We start from the raw sequence: 20,895 nt of genomic DNA, 5'->3' as shown, positions 1-20,895 counted from the left end.
ACATTTGGTTCTATGAGAAAGCAGGAAAAAGCACAGTGAGATAAGCACTCCAGTGTTTCCATATCCTTTGACATTTGGCTAGAGAAAATAGGAGTCCAGCACTTCATATCAAATTCTGAGTTTTTCATACGACATTGATTGAATCAAACAAGACCTAAACATTTTCCAGAACTCTGGTATTACTTTATGCTAGTGTGTGTTTAAATAGATGTTATCTGTGAAAAAGGAATTCTGAGATTACGTGGTTTATAAATTACATTTTATATAGTAGTCAAGATATTTTTTTTATTCTACACCTAGGTAATTCAAGACAGTTTCTAATAACAAACTTTACAAAATCACCTTGTGAAGTGGGCTATAGTTAGAGATAACAACTGACCTGAAGTTTCAAGGGAACTTCGGGGTTAAGTCAGGATTTGACCACCAATGTCCCCATAATTTCAGATCAATAAACTATGCTTTGAAATAGGTTTGTTTTAAGAAACCATAGTTAAATTTAATCATAGTCTCTTCATATTTAGATTCACATTAGATTATGTTTATATAACACATTTAAACCAGTTACTGAATAAAACCCAATTCTTGAATTGTGCAGTACATTGAACTATAGACAAATCAAAAAGGCTAGGTATGCACAACACACTTAGCCAAAAAAAAAAAAAAAAACCCAACCCTAATCAAGGTAAACACTAGGTAAGTTTAGTATATGGCTTGTGAATGCATGTTAGTGTGTTACTATTAAAGCCATTAGAGCTTCTGAATCTCTGGAGAGGAAATGATCAGTTTAAGATTGGCAATGCTTTTATTGTTGTTGTTGTTACTATTGTTACTAATTGAACAGTCAGCCAGATGTTCATACTGGTTTTACATTTTTATCCATCTATTGAGTTCTTCCCAAGGATCTGGGAAAGGCAGATGTGGATGTTTGATGGTGTTTAAGGCTATTGTTGCAGGGTGCAAGCTGTTCTGAGAAAAGCTGTGTTTTGCAATTGACTGATTTTGTCAATGCCAATGATGTTCAAGTGGTACTTCAGTTGTTTTGGGATTGTACCCAAGGCATCTATTACTATTGGTGCTACTTTGCATTCTTTTGTCATAGTTCTTCTATTTCTATTTGCAGAACTTGTATTTTGTTATCTCCTCCAGACCTTTCTCATTTTTTTGCTGTCTCCAGGTACTGCCACATCCACTATGCAGATTTTTTTTTTTTTTTTTTGTCTTTCTTATCGACAATTGTTAAGTCTGGTATGTTATACGGCAGGTGCCTATTTGAATTTTAAAATCCAGAGCACTTTAGCTTCTTCACTTTCTATTACTTTCTCTATTTTATGGTCATACCAGCTCATCTTCTTATGCTTATTTTTATTTTTAGGTAAAGCTACCAAATCTGGGTAACAAACTGCTAGCACTAGTTATGAACAAACAGGCAACCCTAATTTGTTGCAGCCATCTAGTGGCTGTCTGGATATTTACAACACAGATCTGCTGGCCTATGCATGCATGACCAACAAATAGTTGCATCTCTGCATCTCTCTCTTTCTTTCTCTCTCTTCCACATATTACACAATTTTTGAATATGGAAAAATAGTGTTAAGTTTATTGACAATAATACATCTAAATAAGCTGTAAACCGCTAAAATACAGCATATAGCACAATAATCTAAAGCAGTGGTTCTCAACCTTCCTAATGCTGTGACCCTTTAATACAATTCCTCATGTTGTGGTGACCCCCAACCATAAAATTATTTTTGTTGCTACTTCATAACTGTAATTTTGCTACTGTTATGAATCGTAATGTAAATATCTGATATGCAGGGTGTATTTTCATTGTTACGAATTGAACATAATTAAAGCATAGTGATTAATCACAAAAACAATATAGCAATGCTCGCTGGAGAAGCTTACTCTTCCTTGCTCAAAAATGTTGGGAGGTAGGGAAGGGGAAGGAAGGAAGGAAGATTGAAGGGGAAAGGAAGGAGATGGAGAAGGAAGGAGATTGAAGGGGGAAGGAAGGAAGGAAGGAAGGAAGGAAGGAAGGAAGGAAGGAAGGAAGGAAGGAAGGAAGGAAGGAAGGAAGGAAGGAAGGAAGAGGAGAGGTTGAAGGAGAAGGGAAGGAGATGGATGGAAGGAAAGAAGATTGAAGGGGAAAGGAAGGAGATGGAGAAGGAAGGAGATTGAAGTGGGAAGGAAGGAAGGAAGGAAGGAAGGAGAGATTGAAGGAGAAGGGAAGGAGATGAATGGAAGGAAGGAAGGAAGATTGAAGGGGAAAGGAAGAAGATGGAGAAGGAAGGAGATTGAAGGGGGAAGGAAGGAAGGAAGGATCAATCTTTGGAGAGTCATGTTTTTCCAGATGGTGATGAACTGCAACTCCCAGCATTCCCCACTCTTCCACAGTGCTTTTTAGGGCTGCTGGGGATGGTAGTCCAGTAAGGTCTGGAGACACACACAGATGCCCTAGCAGGGAAAATTGGCCAGGTAATTTCTGCGGCTTTACTTGGAGGCATTCTACAGCTACTGAAAATCACTTTAACAAATTTTCCCTGGTTCAGCAAAGGCAACAAGTAATAAAACAAGCAACAGGTACTGGTAATAAAATAGCCCAAATTGTCCTTTCCAGCGCAGATGAAAAGAAATAGGGAAAGGGAAATCGTGTCTGCCTCTTTGACCAACGGGAGGAGAAGAGGTAGGGAAAGCATGGTGTTTCGGCTTGGGCACACAGCCTTGCCGGCAGGCGCTGCCAAGGACACACAAGCAGCTCCGCACAATTGCCCGGGGAGGCGGGGAGACTCTGGCGGAGAGCCAAGCGGTGTCACCTCCGGGGCCTCGGAAGCCGCGCGGAGGATCTGCGCGCCTCGGAGCCGCCGGCTGCCCTCTCCCGCCCGCCAACCTGGAGCCCTCCATCCTCCTCCTGGCACCTCTTGCCCTCTCCCAGCCGCCCCTCTGGGACCTGCCCGCCCCTCCAGCCTCCTGAGCGCCATCGCAGCAGCGGGGTCACGGGAGCCCCTTTCCACGCCGCGCAGCCCTTCACCGCCAAACCCTTCCCTGACTCGTTGCACGCGAGAGGGGCACGGCCAGAGCACCAGTTCCTGCTTGGAAGGTGCCGCTTCTCCCCTCCCGGCCCGGCTGGCTGGCCTCTGACGCACATGTGGGCATCGCCGCCGCCTCGCTCTCTTCCCCGCCGCATGGCCACTTCCAAGGCCCGGAGCCCGATGAGCTGGGAAGGAGCTGCTCCTGCTCACCAGCCCAGGGCTGCGCTGGGTGCCAGAGGGCCGAAACGGCCTCCAACAGCAAGGGAGGCAGGCCGGGCGGCGCGGAGGAGGCTCTGGCACAGCACGGAGAGTGGCTGGGAGCAGACTGCAGCTGGGCAACCAGGAGGCGTTGGGACTGGCCCGGCGCCGCAGCTTAGCTCAGCAAGCAGCGGCGGCAGCAGTGGAACAACCCAGCGGCAGTGCCAGCAGCGGCCCAGACCCGGCTTGGTCCGGCCGCCCATGCAGTTGAGCTGGCCCGTAGCGGCGTCAGGGGCACGCGCTATGGCGCTGCAGCGGCAGGAACAGGCGCTGTCGGAGAAGGACGCCCTGGAGGCAAAGGAGCTGGAGGAGGAGGGCGGCGGCCGGATAGAGGAGCGGTTTCTTGATTCCTAAGACCATCGGAAATATGTGTTTTCCGATGGTCTTAGGCAACCCCTGTGAAAGCGTTGTTCGACCCCCAAAAGGGTCGCAACCCACAGGTTGAGAACTGCTGATCTAAAGAAAAGCAAGTGCACAATCATATTCTGATGAAAATAATCTGTACCAATATGTAAGCATATTTCAGTATTCACAGCAACCCATTTCAAACCTTTTTATAATCGTTGCTTTAATTAAAATGTTCAAACATATTTAAAATTTGAGCTTTGTAACTTAATATTCAATATAATCAATATCTTTTTGTAGATATTGCATATTTAATGTCCAGATTTTGATGAGATTCCCATATATAGAATATATTTTGTACTTTTGAACAAAAGTTCATTCTAGTACCCAGTGTCTTTACTTACACTGCTAAACGTCCCTAGAACATTTATGCAATATTTTAACTTCCTGAGTTTAATTTTCCAGTAGTTTATACTTGCATATATTTAAGTTCATGGACATCAACATATATTTAAATTTTGGACCTACCTTTAATTTCAATCTATTTCATTCTGACTTAGCATCTTTTCCAGTGAGGATGCAGAACGTACTCTATCTCAGGGGTCCCCAATCCCCAGTCTGTGGACCAGCACCGGGCTGGGCCATACCAGAAATCGGGTCGCGCAAACAAGTGAAGCCCCATCTGCAGGATGCAGGCAGCTGGCAAACCACGCCCCCTCTGGTCCATGGAAAAACCTCTCTCCATGGAACCAGTCCCTGGTGCCCAAACGGTTGCGGGGGGGGGGGAGCGCTGTTCTACCTGCTTCCTTTATCATCCACAAACTTAAAATACCTGCTGAAGTACTTCACACTAACACAACTATATTTTTTAACTTTAAATATCCCAGGATCTAAGGACACACAATGCAACCACCTTGCATAAGCAAAACTGATTTAGTCTGGATGGGAATTAGATTTTTATCTCTTCTTTATTACTTTTAAAAGTAACTCAAAGTGGCGAATATACATGTCTTCTTCCTATTTTCTCTACTACAATAATCCTGCAAGGCGAGTTGGGCTGAATAGAGTGACTGGCTCAAAGTCATTCCACTTTTAGCCCCAAAATGGAAGAAAAACAAATATTGGATAGCTGCTTTTATTTATAAATTCATCATCCATTAGCATTCCTCTGGAAACTTTTGAAGAATTTTGCAATTTAGGAAAAGGCACAAAATAAAACAACATCTCAATGTCTCCAATATTGAGATGCTTCAAGAAGAGCGAAGGATTGCAATGCTGATCATCTAATCATCAAACAATATACTGTAGTCATTTGGGAAAGCTTGCAGGACAGAATCAACCATGTCCTTTTTGAATATTATACCAGTGGTTACAGTCCCTGGGATCTACGTTCCTCAGCATAGTTACTCTATTATTTCCTAGGTATTTTAGTTTTCTAAAAATTGTTCTGGTTTAAAAAAATGCCTTGTTTGGTGCTTTAAAGCAAAACCAGGCTACATAAAACAGGACTTGCAAAGCATGTCTCTCTCTATGATCCATTTTTTAAATATCCTTCTTTTATGCGGCCTTTTGGCCTTGACTTTCTTCAGTTTCAGGAAGCCAGAGGAAGGAAGTGTAATATACAGATTTCTTGTGTTATATGGAGACTGTAAGAGCACAACTTTAGCCTTCCTTCTACATTGGCTGACTTGTGCAGATCGAATGCTAAAATCTGTTCCAGTTTTAGTTCAGGGCTGGCAACGCAAGGGTGGACTTGTTAACTCCTCCTGCCCTCCCCCACACACCCCTCATTTTCCTCTGTAGCTCTCCCAGTTTGAGCAATCTTGGTCAGATCTCCCCTCCCTTCCAGTTTCCTGGCTCCCTCCCAAATCTTCCCTTGCGGTTCTTGCTCGGGGACATTTGTTTGCCACATGCTAAATTGATCTCTCTCCAGAGGCAAAATTAACCCACAGCCACTGACACAATTTTGCACATGCGTGTGCATATACACACAGACACAGGCAATATGTCTTAGATTTCAGAAACACTAACAATTTCAGATGTTGGATGAAGTCCCTTTCCAACAACCCAGCAACCTCATGCATTCCTTTCTTTCCAAAGGAAAGAAAAGGAACTGCTTCTCAATTCCTCATTGGTTCAGAAGGAAAAGCAATTGGTAAGCCCCCCCCCCCCAAAGGCTCTGGAAGCAGAGCATTCCTTCTGGCTCTCTTTCCTGGAATGCTACGCTACCAGTCTAGCTATCTCCTTCTGCTTCTAGCCCGCCCTGGAACAGTCTCTCCACAACAGTTGTGAAAGCAAAGAACCTCAATGGCTGCAAGGGAAGACTTTTAATAATACTTAAAAGTTTTCTCTACATTATGCTACAACTTAAAGACCTAGCTTAAGATAGATGGGGTACTCTGGTGCAGTTATCCAAGGGCAAGGCATTTGTTATTTTGCATTTATGAATTGTGCATGGTTTGTGCCTTTAAAATGCAGTTTATAGAGGGACCAATTGTGTGTGGGGAATGTGCCCCGCCCCAAACTTTGGCTGCTGAGCATGAAATTGTTCAGTACTATATTGCCACATGAGGATTCCTTTGCAGACATATACAGGGCTCTGGATATTTTTTTATTAACTTTAAAAGGGGGAGGGCAACTTTCTTTTTAGGCAAAAACACTTTTTTTTCCTCCAAAGGCTTCGGTAGATGTGATCTTATTGGGGAATAGACCCCAGAATATTGGTTCAAAATATTGTCATTTTACTATGTTGAATGTTTAAAGTGACAAAAAAAAAATCACATCACTGACAGTTGACAGCTTTGGATATGAATATTGCAAAATGGAAGAGGAAGGAGATAGGAATTCCCCTTTCCCAATTTAAAATACTCTAGGTAAACTAATGCACAAGTGCAAAAATGTGTATTTTGGATTGTTTTTACAGTACTGCAAACTTATCTAGAATTTTACACAAGTAGAAACCTATTTTATAAATTGATGATTTAAATATGCAAGATTATTAAAAATACAGATACCAAATTACAGTATTCAGAATTCCCTCTCTAGCCAGGAATCGAAGCTACCAAAAGCTACTTCACATAATTGCATGTTTATTAAATAATTATTAAAATGCTTAGATTTAAATGGAACTTGTGGCCCCCACCAATGTCACCCTGTTAATCCTGCAGGATGTCCTTCCTGTTTTGAAGCACAGACAATATCTTTCAGTCTCAGAAATGCTGATATTAAGGAAGAAATGGAGAGAGTACAGTATTTTGCAGCCAGTTGCCTTGCTCAAATGTTTCAGGCTCTCTGTGTCTTTGTATCTGACTCAGAGCAGATTTCAGGAATTGTCCCGTAATGTGTATGGAAGGGCAGAAGTCTCGTATTACATCACTGTCAACAGCCTTCATTTGCCACTTATCGCATAAGCTCGTACATAAACAGGTCAATTAAACCAACTGAAAAGTGTCATGAACCTGGCTGTGGCGATGGCATCCAAAGCATTTTCTGCTGATTCAGAGTAACAACATCCCCTGGTGACTAAGAGGAAGAAACACAACAGATTATAAATTTGTACGTGTGTGTAAGCGAGTAAGCGCCAAGCAGAGAATGCAAGATAGGGAGAATTGCTGTAACTGTTGCAGATGTTGGGACATCCCATCAGGGTTAGCAGGGAATCAGAACTGAATCATAGCAGAATAAAGGGTAAATCCGGGAAATTTATTGCTGGCTCCCTGACTGTCTTGTTATGTCACTTTTACAAGTGAGGGACGTGCATTTTGACTGATCAGCACTCAGGATTAGGCCAGCATTCAGCAGATTCATTGAATATGGGGAAATGGGTTTGGGATTATCTCTTAACCTTTGTTATAGTAGAGTTGGAATTTTTACATAAAAGAGTGGTAGGAGTTGCAGTCAAACATAATAAAAAAAGGTTGCCTGTGTTGTTCAAAAAGTAGCTCTTTGGCCAATTGTTTTGCATAAATTTCTGGAGCATTTTCATTTAAATACCATTGATAATCTGCCTTCTAAGTAAATTATATCTTTAAAAAACCCTTAAAATGCAAAAGCAGATCTCCCAATAAAAACAGAAGAACCACAAGATCTTCAGTAGAAGGAAAGAAATATAATTGGAACATATTCAACACACCTTCCTCCTCGTTTTCTCCACAACAACAACCCCCATGTGGTGGGTTGGGCTGAGAGAGAGCGACTGGCCCAAAGTCACCCAGCTGGCTTTCATGGCTAAGGAAGGATTTAAACTCAGGGTCTCCAGCTTTCTAGCCTGGTGCCTTAACCACTGCACCAAGCTGGCTCTCCAAATAATAGATGTTAAAGATGGATTTTTAACATATGCCTTTTTAAGAGATAAATATAATTTATAATATTCTATAGTCATATTGAAGATGTAACCCAAAGACAATAGTTATAGTTACAAAATTTTTAACAGCATTGCTTGGACCAACAGCATTTTCAACTTCTGGGATGCCTGAGATTAGAACAACTGGTTAAAATCTTTAAATCTAAAAAAAACTGTTAGTTTTTGTAGATATTTGTTATTGATAAATCAGTTTGATATGCAGGTAATTAAGAAATTAATGGAATAAAAAATTAGAGGTTCCTGTGTTGCCCAGACAATGGGAGAGTGTCTTAACTTCTATAGCAAGAGTATCAATGGACTTCAGATTAAGGCATATACAACAAAAATAATATTTAGAATTTTGGACTCCATTATGTTTGTATATAAAAAGGATTATCTTATTGTCTAAGAAAACATTTTGTTGGAGATGCAATAAGATGTTTCTTTAAAACACATTTTTACAATGACCTATAATTGGGAGATGGTAGTAGACTATATGACTGAAACAAAAGCTAACATTTTCAGAGGATAATATTCTCTTGAATTATATACAGGTGGTCCTTGATTTACAACAGTTTGTTTAGTGACTGTTCAAAGTTACAATGGCACTGAAAAAGGTGACTTGTTATGACCATTTTTCACACAACTATTGCAGCATCTCCATGGTGACATGATCAAAATTCAGATGCTTGGCAAATGGTTCATATTTATGATGGTTGCAGTGTCCTGGGTTCATGTGATCATCTTTTGTGACCTGACAAGCAAAGTCAATGGGGAAGCTAGATTCACTTAACAATTGCAATGATTCATTTAACTGTGCCAAGAAAAGTTGTAAAATGGGGCAAAACTCAGTTAAGGTCTCGTTTAGCAACATAAATTTTGGGCTCAATTGTGGCCATAAGTTGAGGACTATCTGCAGTTTTAAGTGGAGTTTCACAACTGGGCATTATAAATGGATTCTATGTGCCCTTACTATGACTTAAAGACGGATATTGCAAAATTAGAAATATAAATAAACAAACCCACACACAGAGATCAATATTTACACTTTGATTATCACCACCATTGGAGCATTAAATGGGAGTTGTCAGAACCCTACACCACCAAGCTGAAGGCCTGCCTACCAGCAAAGATCGGAAAGAAAAAGAACTAAAACACATCAAGCAAGCCCTCAGAATGTGTGGCTATTCCAAGTGGGCCTCCATCAAATCCCAAAAAAAGACCCTGCAGGAGCTTCTCCATAACAGACAAAGAAGAGAACAATAAACGAAGCAATGTTTATTTTATTTATTTATTTTATTTTTAAAATTTATAAACCGCCCCACTCCCACAGGACTCTGGGTGGCTAACAATAAAAACAACATAAAACATGACAAAACAAACAGTACAATAACAGTCATCCAGGGGTCAGATTTTATAAACCCCAGGCCTGCCGGAAAAGCCAGGTCTTAAGCAGCTTATAGAAAACCAACAGGGTGGGAGCAGTCCTAATCTCCGCTCTATGGAATGGTGTCATTCCATAGATTGCAGGAATATCTGAAAAGCACAGGAGGATCTTCAGACAACATACATGGCACATTTTAAATCCATCCCAAGAATAAAACACCCACACACAAACTGAACAATGTGGTATATGCAGTATAATGTAGTGAGACGTGCAGATCTGTACATTGGGAAAACAAAACAACCAGTTCATAAATGCATGGCACAACATAGGACGGGTGTCAAACTGCCGGCCTATGGGCCAGTTGCATCATACAAAGGCCACGCCCATCCCAGCCCCAGCAATGGAAAAAAAGTTGCGATACGTCTCAACACCTCACATGACTCAGCGAGTTTGACACCCGTGACATAGGAGAACAAACTCATCAGGACAAGATTCATCAGTCCATCTGCATTTATAAGACAAAGGCCACTCTTTCAAAACAGCAAAGTTCACATTTTGGACAGAGAGGATGCTGGTTTGCAAGAGGAGTCAAAGAGGTCACCTATGTCAAAACTGAACAGCCCTTTCTCAAAAGAGGGGGAAGGATACAACGTCATCTACCTCCAGTCTACAACACAGTCTTTTTAACAGTTCCAAGAAGGCTCCACACCCATTTGCACCACTCAGGTGACCCTGATGACACAGATAAGCCTCTAAATGACCTCAGTTACTCTCTAAAAGAATGCAAATGATCAGCTGTCTGCAAGAAGTACAAATCCTTCCATTCCCCACCATCCAGTCAGCTTCTTGGATGAGTGAAACATCTTCAAAGAAAAACAAGAAAGTTCAGTTGCCTCTTGAAAACGCACTTTGGGACATAGAAATATAAATGTATTTATATTTCTTTTCACTCAATGGATTGAAGACCTGATTACATTTGCCACCTATAAACAGATTGCCTATAAACACAGATTTTGTACATACAAGTATAATGAAATATGAAATTCAATTAAACAACATATTAATGAGTTAAAAAGTAATAGTTATTAAAATATATTGAAATATATATGTGCATTTGAATAACATTTACATTAGCTAAGTATATAGAAAATTATAACTGTTAATTGCTGTAATAATATACTTTGTTTCTCTTTTGTATAGTGTTTTTACTTCATTAAACACTTTTTATGTATAGTTTTTGTATGTATTTGTATTATAATGATCTTTGAGCTTTTTTCCCCCCAGTTATTTTTTAAAATCAATACAAAAAATAGGAGTTTCTGATTGGTCATGCTTTTTAGGACAAGCAACCATTTTGACAGAGTATCCACACATTCCAAATAGCCTCACTGGCTGAAAAGGCAACCATCTCTAGTTTGAAGTGTATCCCTTTGAGTTACTGAATAAGAGATAAGGTAAAAGTAGAGGTTTTCCTGTTCAGTTGTGTCTGACTCTAGGGCATGGTGCTCATCTCTGTTTCTTGGCGAAGGGAGCCAGTGTTGTCCAAAGACATTTTCTGTGGTCATGTGGCCAGCTTAGCTGTAAGCCAAAGATGCAGGGAACACTGTTACCTTCCCACCAAAGTGGTACCTATTAATCTACATGCATTTGCATGCTTTCAAACTGCTAGGTGGGGAGAAGCTGGGGCAGGAACAGGAGCTCACCCCATTGCATGGTTCTCAGGTCACAAACCTGTCAGCTTTCCAGCTGAGCCATTGCGCTTCCTATGAATAAGAGATAAGACATACTTTAACAAACATGAAACATCATTGGTATGAGAAGCCGATTTAATCCTTGTAAAACAATAGGGTGGTGAAAGTGATCTAAAACTGCCTCTTTTGATTTTGTAATTTTGGTTTTTTGTAACTACCATCTAGATTTTGAATGGATGAACCATTCACTATTGTCTCATGATGTGAGACAATAGTGACTTGCAAAGGGAGAAATGAATCCTGTAAAAGAAAAATGCAGGATATCCAGTAAAAGCATAATGAAGGGCAGTTGGTCCATCCCACAGATCACATTTCCAATTTTAATTTTGACATAAATATCTTATGCAGTCTTTCTAGGAACGGGAATAAGTCAAAAGGGGTAGCTCCTATTTTATCTATTCATTTTGTAAAAAAGTCCTGTTCCTGTTTTTAAATTCTCTTACCTAATCAATGGCCATAGCAATAACTGAAATATATGCTGTCTGAAGTTCCTGGTGCATTTTTCACTCAAAAGGAAATTTAGTTGTGTATTTGTTTTGTTTGGTTTTGGTATTTTGGGTTTTTTTTTTTTTCTTAATGGGGAAAAATTGTTGGCCCATGAAAAAAGCAATTAAGTATTCTAGGATTCTGGTAAACTTTGCTTTGGCAGTAGTGTGCCTATCCAAAACCAAAAGGAAAACATGAAGACAGGAATTTGTTATGATTCCATTTAATGTTTTCATTTAAATTGTTATTTTTTCAGAGTTTCCAAATTTTTTTTTTTAAAAAAAAATCCTGGTAATATAAGAAATTCATAAATATTATGCATATGCATACTTGCCAACAATTAAGAATCAAAACCAGGATCAAGGTTGTTTCAGTATAGCACTATATGGATAATTTTCTGTTTTGCTCCCAGCCATGCATAAATGGTCTCTTGTCCTAGTCCTACAGTTGTTTTTTCTTCCATTTAATTGTGTCTGATTCTCAGATAAGTCCCTGCAGTTTTCTTGGCAAGGTTTTTCAGAAGTGTTTTGCCACTACCTCCTTCATAGGGCTGAAAGACAGTGACTTGCTCAAGGCCATCCAGCTGGCTTTGTGCCTAAGGCAGAAGTAGAACTCATGGTCTCCCCGATCTTCCAGATGCCTTTAACCCACCACACCAATCTGGCTCTCAGTCTTACAATAGATTCAATCAAACAAGATATTTAAATAATTATTTCTTCATAATTATTTAATTATATTTACAGAACATACACCAAAGGAAAATAGCCTTTGCCTTCATTTGCGAGTTTGAAATTTTGATGAGAATCAAGTTAAAGTGAATAGACCCTCCCCTCTGTGTACAAATTAGGATAATATCCAACATGGCTTAACAAACTTGTAAATAGGAATCTTTTCTTTTTTTTAATTCTTGCCCATAATATGAAATTGTATGTTAGCAACAAGTAGGGTTGCACAAATTTGCATCCAAGAGCTGTAGCAAGCTGTTAAGACAAACTTGTTCCCCACCATTTCCAGAGAAATACAAATTACATGCTGGTTAATGGTATAGAGATGGTGGACAATTGCTTCATGAAATGCCTTTCTGATGATTAACTTCTTTCTTTGTAGCTCAGAGACATATGGCTAGAGGTTTTTAGCCTTTTCTTAGAAGATCAAGCTATAGCACAAAAGATAACAAATTCAAAGTTTATCACAGGAAAAAAGGAAAGGAAACAATACCCCCTGCTTTTAATTTTAAATATTCAAAATGCAAACATTCAGTTCCAGGAGAATCAGTTGGAGAAAATTTATAAAAGAACCTGCCACTTGTCTTCTACAAAGAGGATTTCTCTAACCAGAAGTCTAACAAGAGAGGAGTTTTATTATCATCAGCATCCCCATCACTACCATCTTTATTTATTTAAGAAAATGCATATGACCACTCAACTCACTCTCAGTGACTCTACAAAGATAACCATAAGATGATTTTTAAAGAGGGAAAAATACTAGATTTTTCAGGAATATGCCACAGTACTCTGCCTTGATTAGACAAACTTGAAATATCAGACCAATAGTTCAAAAGGTCTGGGAGAAATTGAATCAAGTTCAGAGGAAAGCAACTGCTGGGCTATCCAGGTGCCAAAAGAAGCACATATGACACCCTCGCTCCACAAACTGCACTGGGCACCAGTTTGCTTCCAGGTCCAGTTCAAGGTGTTAGTCATCACCTATAAAGCCCTACGTGGCGTAGAGCCAGGTTACCTACAGAAGCAGCTTCACTCCATCTCATCAGCTTATCTAACTATCAGGCAAGGAAGGGATGCTGCAGACCCTGCCAATCAAAGAATTTTGACTGGTGAGATCTAGGAAGAAAGCCTTCTCTGCTACTGCCCACACCTTGTGGACCTTCCTGCCAGCAGAGGTGAGAATAGCCTCCAATCTCTTGACTTTCTGCATAGCAGTCCTAATCTTGGCTTTGCATGGGGGACACAGAGGATTATGCATCGGTGGGGCTGGGCAGTCCTATGACAGCCCCCTCTCCTTGTAATAACCAGGGCTTTTTTTTCTCATAGAACGCCCAGAACGGAGTTCTGGCACCTTTTTTGGATGGAACCTTGTAGGGTAGGCAAGGTGGGTTGTATGACGTGTGAGTTCCGGTGACCAAAACTTGATGCATTATTCCAAGTGTGGCCTTAACAAAGCATTATAAAGTGGTATTAACACTTCGTGTGATCTTGATTCTATCCCTGTTAATGCAGTCTAGGACTCTATTGGCTTTTTTAGCAGCTGCAGCACTCTGCTGGCTCATATTTAAGTGATTGTACACTAGGACTCCGAGAGCTCTCTCACAGTTACTACTATTGAGCAAGGTACCACATACTATATCTGTGCATTTAGTTTTTCTTGCCTAAATGTAGAACCTTACTTTTTTCACTTAGAAATATTAAGATAAGATTTATTGATTAGATTACCTGTAGTTCTTCCTTAGCATCACAGGCACCCATTCCTACCCATAGCAACTTCAAGGTTATGATGTACATGCAAGTATGTAAGAGGTGGAGTTTGCATCACTAGGTAGCCGTTCAGCATCTGACTTCCTTGGCTACCTGTGGCCATTCATACTTAGCATAGTTAGACTTCACTCATCTATACCTAGGACTGAGGGATGAAGGAAGAACAATGCCAATAGAACTACAAACTTTAGCCCAAATTATGTTTAAAATCTAGTTGTCATTTCATTTTAAATGAAACTAGTACAGACAAAAAAAAAGATATCTTAACCCTTCAAATCTGTGAGCTTATATGAATTCTGCAGGGTTTCGGATAGTCTTTTCAATTTTATCATATAATGCTGGGAGAATGAACTAAGGAACTTTATAGATAGAACAGGTGTTAAATCATGCTGTATTGTGGATAATATACTTATGCACAAACTAGTTTGCAAGCCAGCATTGTTTTAAAGCTCTCTCTAGAGTTGAAGCCCCAGCATCAAAGTTATATTTTTCACATTGTTGATCTCACATCATTTATTTACTTCTCTACTTTCATTTTCCATCCTCTTCCTTCTTTGTTTATCTCAAAAAAATAACAAGACGTCCTCTTGTTCTAAAATTGCCTATGAAAGCTTGTCTTTCAAAACAAAGAATCTTGTCTTGGAGAGAAAAAACACATGTACTCATGTGCACACACACAGGCCTACTGCATTCGGAGAAGAGCGGGGGAAGCCCCATTTATTCTTGGATTTTTCTAGGAATTGTGGACCCAACATATCTCTAAGGCAGCAGATTAGGGCATTCTTGCCATCTCTGTAGGACAGGGCTACAACATTTCCAGTCCTTGCAGTAACATATGTCTGGTTGCCGACTTGTGATTTTATTCAATACCTTTTCCAGGTATTTCTTTATTTGCAATTCAATGGTTGATAAATGTTTGGAATTCAAACCCCATTCAGGGTTTCCATTGCCAAAACCTTTGGCATTCAGCTGGTAATATGTACAAAATATAGTTTCTGCTCAGAGTAAATACAGGGCCAGATGAAACTTTTCAAAAAGCCACATATGATTTTGTATATAACTGTGCATTTTAACATGAATTATGATGGGTAATAATGTATAAAGAATATAGTAGGTACCTCCCTGCCTTCCAGGTATGACATAGAAGCAGACTCACAGAATTGGAAGGGGATGTTGAGGCTGTGAAGCCTAGCCTTCTGCTGGAATGAATACTTATTTAAACTTCTCCCCAAAATGGCTTTTTTTTACCCTGTGCTTCATTTATTAACATCTTTCTCAGTCACTTGTTCTACTATCAAACTATTGCATTATTTGTATTTGGAAGTTCTTCAAACATTATATTGGAAGTCACCTACTGGTAATTTTGAATCCATTACTGTAGTCTAGATACTCCTGGATGATCAAGAACCAGTTTCAACCTTTTTCTGCATGACATCCCTTCAGATACCTGCAAAGAAGTGGTTTTTTTCCCTTTGGCAAACAACAATGCACCGGGTAGCATGTAATATTTCAAGTGAAATAAATAGACACTACATGCCACTTCTCTTTTCTTTGTATGTCTTCTTAGAAAATTTAATTTCTAACATCTTGATTATCTTCTTTATCTTTCTCTGCATTGTGTTAGTTGGTCTGAATCATTCCTAAAGTATAATGTCTAAACATGGACATATAATTTGTTTTGTGAGCAAACAGAATGATTACTTCCCAGTATGGAAATGATACTGTGATGATACAACTTAAAATTCCATATGACATTTTTTTGCGTACTCATCAACTACAATTCCAAGATTTTTCACTTGGCCAAGCCAGAAATCCCTCATTTTGTATTAGTACATTATTTTCTCTATTACACTTAATGCTATTACTTTCAGCCATTTCCAAATCATTAATGATCATTGTTTTCTAGTCACCTAGATGTACAATTGTTATGTCATACTTAACTAGCACACTGAACAAACAAACATACTTTGTCAAATCTTTGGCTAAAATCAAGATTTAGTATGTCCACATCATTATTATAATTTACTAAGGAAGATGCAAGATGAATCTGACAAGATTTATTCCTAAGAGATTAATGCCGACTTCTGATAGTCATCACATTACACTACTTTCAAGATCTCTGCAATTTGATTATTTTATAATGTGGACTGGGGTGTCAATATCTTTGTAAATATAGGGATATTTGATTTCTTCCATTTTACTGACACTTCACCAGTTCCCCAAAATTTCTTAACAATAACACTCAGAGATTTTTAGTAGACCATCAGCAAGTGGCTTCAGCTACTCCAGGATGTAGGTTTAAACTTACAGTGTTTCCCAACTATATTTCTCTTAATCTCAAACCACAATCTTGCCTCCTCAGTCAACTGCCTGATTTGGACAGAAGACTCAGCCAAAGGAGGATATGAATATTTGTGCTTGTGCCCCAGGAGCATTCTGCTGGTTTTTTCTTTTATTTTGAACAGACCTGGATAAGCCCATTTTGTTATTCTTAATGTTCAGCACATTTTGATCTATAAATCTTTCTGATTCAATCTGTACCAAGCTGGGCTTTGTACTGCAGTTGTGGTGATTCATCCCTTGTATTCGTTTTTTTTTTTATTTTCAGATCCTTATTAAGGGGTTCTCTCTCTCTCTCTTTCTCTCTCTCTCTCTTTCTCTCTCTTTCTCTCTCTCTCTCTCTCTCTCTCTCTCACACACACACACACACACATATAATGATCTCTTCTGCTATCCTCTCCTCTGCTCTCCCCTGAATTGTTTGCAACTGTGCTTTTAATTACCTGGTTTTTAAGAATTCTTACCTCTCTTTTCCAATTAGCTTTTCCTTCATGCAAGTCTACATATTATTCCTTTTGAGTTTATTGAACTCTATTTTCTTGAAACCCAAACTATATTTGGCTATATTCAATTCTGCCATCAAGTCGCTGTTAACTCATAATGACCACATAAATACATTTTCTCCATGACAATTTGTCCATACACTTTTGTGTGTGTGTGTGTGTGTGTGTGCGCGCGCGCGCGCCTTTGAGTCACTTTTGACTCCTAGGAAAAGCCTGGACAAGTCCCTGTAGTTTTATTGACAAGATTTCAGGTTGCTTGCTATTGTTTGCTTTTAGGATTGAGAGAGTATCTGGCCCAGCTGACTTTGTGCCTAAGGCAGGACTAGAACTCATGGTCCCCCCAGTTTCTATTTGTTAAAAAAGTATTGATCGACTCTATTTTCTTAATATTGATCATTCCTCTACATAAGCTCAAAAGAAACACTGTTGGGTGTAGTCACACAAATCACTTAAATCTGGTTAATGTATTAACCTGCATTTTAAACTAGTTCTCAGTACTTTGAATATAAACAAATAGGCTGGATTCGCACAACTTGCTGTGTCATAAAAATGTACTGTCTAAATTTAACCTGTTATGCAAATTTAGCTACTAGGCCTTTAATTAATCTTGTTAAATGCATTATATGAATGAGTGGTATTTCCCACATGTAAGTTTCCAGTATATTCAATGGGACTTACTTCCAGTTACAAAATATAGATTAGACTGATCCTTGCTGTCAGAATTATTTGACAGTAAAAGACATTGACATTACAGGTGGTCCTAGACCAGTGATGGCGAACCTTTTAGAGACCCAGTCCCAAACTGCAACCCAAAACCCTCTTATTTATCACCAGGTGCCAGGTGGGCATGGCTGCGGTGATCATGGCAGATTGGATAGGCAGGGCCAGGGTGGCAGAGGCCAGTTCCCGCCATCGCCGGGGCACGGCATGCGTGCCCATAGAGAGGGCTCTGAGTGCTGCCTCTGGCACGCATGCCATAGGTTCGCCACCACTGTCCTAGACTTATAATAATTAAGCCCAAAATTTCCATTGCTAAGCAAGACAGTTGTTAGTGAGTCATGCCCCATTTTACAATCTTTTTATCTATTTATTTATAAAATGAATAGGCTATCTGTCTTACCTCAAGGTAACTCCATGGTTGTTAAGATAATCACTACAATTGTTAAGTGAATCATGTGATTGTTAAGCAAATCTGGCTTCCCCCATTGAGTTTGCTTGTCAGAAGCAAAGTTGCACTTGACAATCTCAGGACCTTGGGATGCTGCAACCCTCGTAAATACATGCTGGTTGCCAAACAAACAAAGTTGGATCACATGACTGTGGGAACATGGCAATGTTATAAATGTGAGAACTGGTCATAACTCACTTTTCTGTGCCGTTGTAACTTTGAACGGTTATTAAATGAATGGTTGTAAGTCAAGGACTACCTGTAAGAGTACATATGATTGCAGCCAGTCAACAATCTCTTGTCACATTCTGCCCATTTTCATGTATGAGTAGATCCTGTGTAAATGGGCAGCCCACATACACTTCAATACTCTTGCATGTGTTTTGCTGTCTCAGTTCCACACATAACTGCTCATTTTACCAAATCTGCATGATGTTTTCTTACTCAAACTTGACTGTTTTCTCAATCTGTGCCAAGTCTGCATGGAGCAAGAAAGCTAAGGTAGATAATGAGAGCAAGTGGTTGGCCAAGGACTATAGCAATGCTAGGAAAGACCAGATATGGCATACCTCATCCAAGCAAGGGGGAAAAGGTCTTGTTGGGAAGACAAAATTGGAGGTATAGCAGATCCTAAACCACCTTTCTCCATGTTTATGCCTTCAGCGCTATCTATAACTGCAATTCAGCACACCCAGAAGGGACACATTGAGAAAGATACTGTAAGAAAACAAACCCTGAAGAGTTTAGTATTGTAAATTAAATTTTCCTTTCTATATTCCTGAAAACGCTGACCCGGGAATTCTGGGAATTGAAGTCCACATGTCTTAAAGTGGTCACGTTTAAGTAACACTAGTTTAATATTGCCTCACTTCAAACTTCATTGGCTTTCCCCTCCCATTTCCTGAGGTGCTGTTTATCTATTTAAAAAGTTATCCATCAGAGAATGAACCTGCACCTGCCATCAAAAATGGAAGCACAGCAAATATTGTTTTACAAAGCATACATATGTATATGAAATCACCACTGATGTCTAATATAAGTCATTGACTGTAATCCATCTCCTTATCCAGCAAATTAAAATACAGAGGGTCAGTGACAAGAAATGCAGATTTCATTATTCAGCAGCTTGCTGGCCAATCTTAATTACAATTTGAATTATGTTGCAAATGTATGAATTGCAGAAGACTCAAATTAACATCATGTTATTTTGATACCTGATTGTAATTCCCACCCTAGAAATAAAAATGCCTAGCCGACAGAGTGAAATGTAACAATAAAATGCTTAACAGAAGCAAGTCTAAACCTGCTGCAAAACACTGCTCATATATGACACCTCCCTCTCTCTCTTTCTCTCTCTCTCTCTCCCTCCCTCCCTCCCTCTCCCCCCCCCCCGCATTTCTCTGAGGAGGGAGCATGCTTAGTTCTCAGTCTCTTTAGGTCATCAGGAGACAGGTTGCGATTCACGGATTCACGGAGACTTAACCCTGCAAAGTTGGGAATTCCTCTCAGCAGTTTTCAATGTATCCTTCTTTATCTCTGAAGCATACAACCCACTTAGCACTCAGTAGCTGAATCCATTACTAAAAGAAGCATTGATAATCATATAAAAGCAACAAATAAAAAACAGCCAGACAACCTGGGGGGGTTAAGAATTCTTAAATGGATTGGTGTAATTGTGCTTCCTATAATAATATTTTATTTTTATATAGCTTAGTAGCAAAGAGAGCAATACAGTATGGCTAGCAGAATACATGGGTGGTCACCACCCAGAAAGCTGTCTCTAGTCACCAGCTATCATGCTTACCCAACTCACCTGCAGAAAGATTGCCAGTGGTGACTGATGTGCATATGAAGTTCAGTTTTTGATATGTACTGATCAAAAACTGGCAAGCCAGAAAAAAAGGTAACAGGAAATTTCTCTAGAAGTCAGACCTGTCTTGCCTCCTTGACTTTCCAGTGTCTGTTTAAAAAAAGAAGAAATACAATCTCTGCAGAATTATTCATCCCCTGCAACTGTTGAGCACAGAAAGATGAGTTTACATCAGTATATTGCATATACGTTTCAAAGAATGAAGTATTAAATAATTATAACAAGTACTGGTTGACAGGTGAAGTACCAACATTTGAGGAGGGCAAATATTATTCCTGTCTCTAGAAGAGAATTAGAGATATCAGTCAATCTTGATAACTGAGATGATTGACACCTTATATCATAAGATGGATTGATCTGTAAGCACTCGGAAACAATTCAGTGATAGGTTTGTCAAGAGCAAGACTGTCAAAACTAATTTTATTTCATTTTCAAGTAACTTCTTTAATAGTGGAAATTCTGTAGATATATCTTGACTAACAAAGCAGTTAATAAAATAAAAAGTTTAAAACATTCTGATTTGCAACCTATTTAATTATAGGGAAGTTATAGTGGAACTATAGCTAGCAGAAAAAAAAATAAAGAATACTTATCATGTTATTCATCAAACTGGAGTAAGGTAAGGTATGATGCCATGAGATTCAGATCTGGGCCTGGTATTCTTCAACAGGAAATGTCTTCATTTATATTTTGTAATATCTTTTTATATTACAAAATATAATTACAAAAGTGGGCTGAAAATACCAGAATGAAACTTAATAGAGATAAATACAAAGTTCTTCATTTAAAAAAGAAATCAAGATACAGGAAACTAGGCTTGGTGATAATATCTGTGTAAAGGTGATTAGAATTGTAATCAAATTTAATGGGTTGCCAAAGAACCAAACACAATTTAAGCTGAATTGACGGAAATAAGAGTTTATT

The 20,895-nt window shown here is 39.2% G+C and overlaps 1 protein-coding gene and 1 long non-coding RNA gene across 10 annotated transcripts in view; one reads left to right on the top strand and one right to left on the bottom strand.

Annotated features, from left to right (window-relative positions):
* Positions 1-20,895, bottom strand: part of LOC120309104 — an 81,623-nt gene that overhangs the window by 12,211 nt on the left and 48,517 nt on the right. Inside the window, exons 7-8 of one of the 9 annotated variants that reach the window (XR_005556999.1) lie at positions 19,915-20,061; positions 6,702-7,154 (exon numbers count right to left, since the gene is read on the bottom strand). The exons of 1 other annotated variant lie outside the window; for it this stretch is intronic. The gene's annotated coding sequence lies outside the window, so the exon portion shown is untranslated. 7 more of the 9 variants (XR_005557000.1, XR_005557002.1, XR_005557003.1 and 4 more) reach the window with 7 other exon arrangements.
* Positions 1-20,895, top strand: part of LOC120309106 — a 49,039-nt gene that overhangs the window by 8,013 nt on the left and 20,131 nt on the right. The window lies entirely within an intron of this gene.

Source organism: Crotalus tigris, unplaced genomic scaffold, assembly GCF_016545835.1.
Source record: "Crotalus tigris isolate CLP2741 ecotype Arizona unplaced genomic scaffold, ASM1654583v1 scf7180000017987.690289119674:8195010, whole genome shotgun sequence".
NCBI classification, from domain to species: Eukaryota; Metazoa; Chordata; class Lepidosauria; order Squamata; family Viperidae; genus Crotalus; species Crotalus tigris.
The sequence above is the reverse complement of the archived record's forward strand: the minus strand, read 5'-3'. Positions and strand labels throughout refer to the sequence as shown.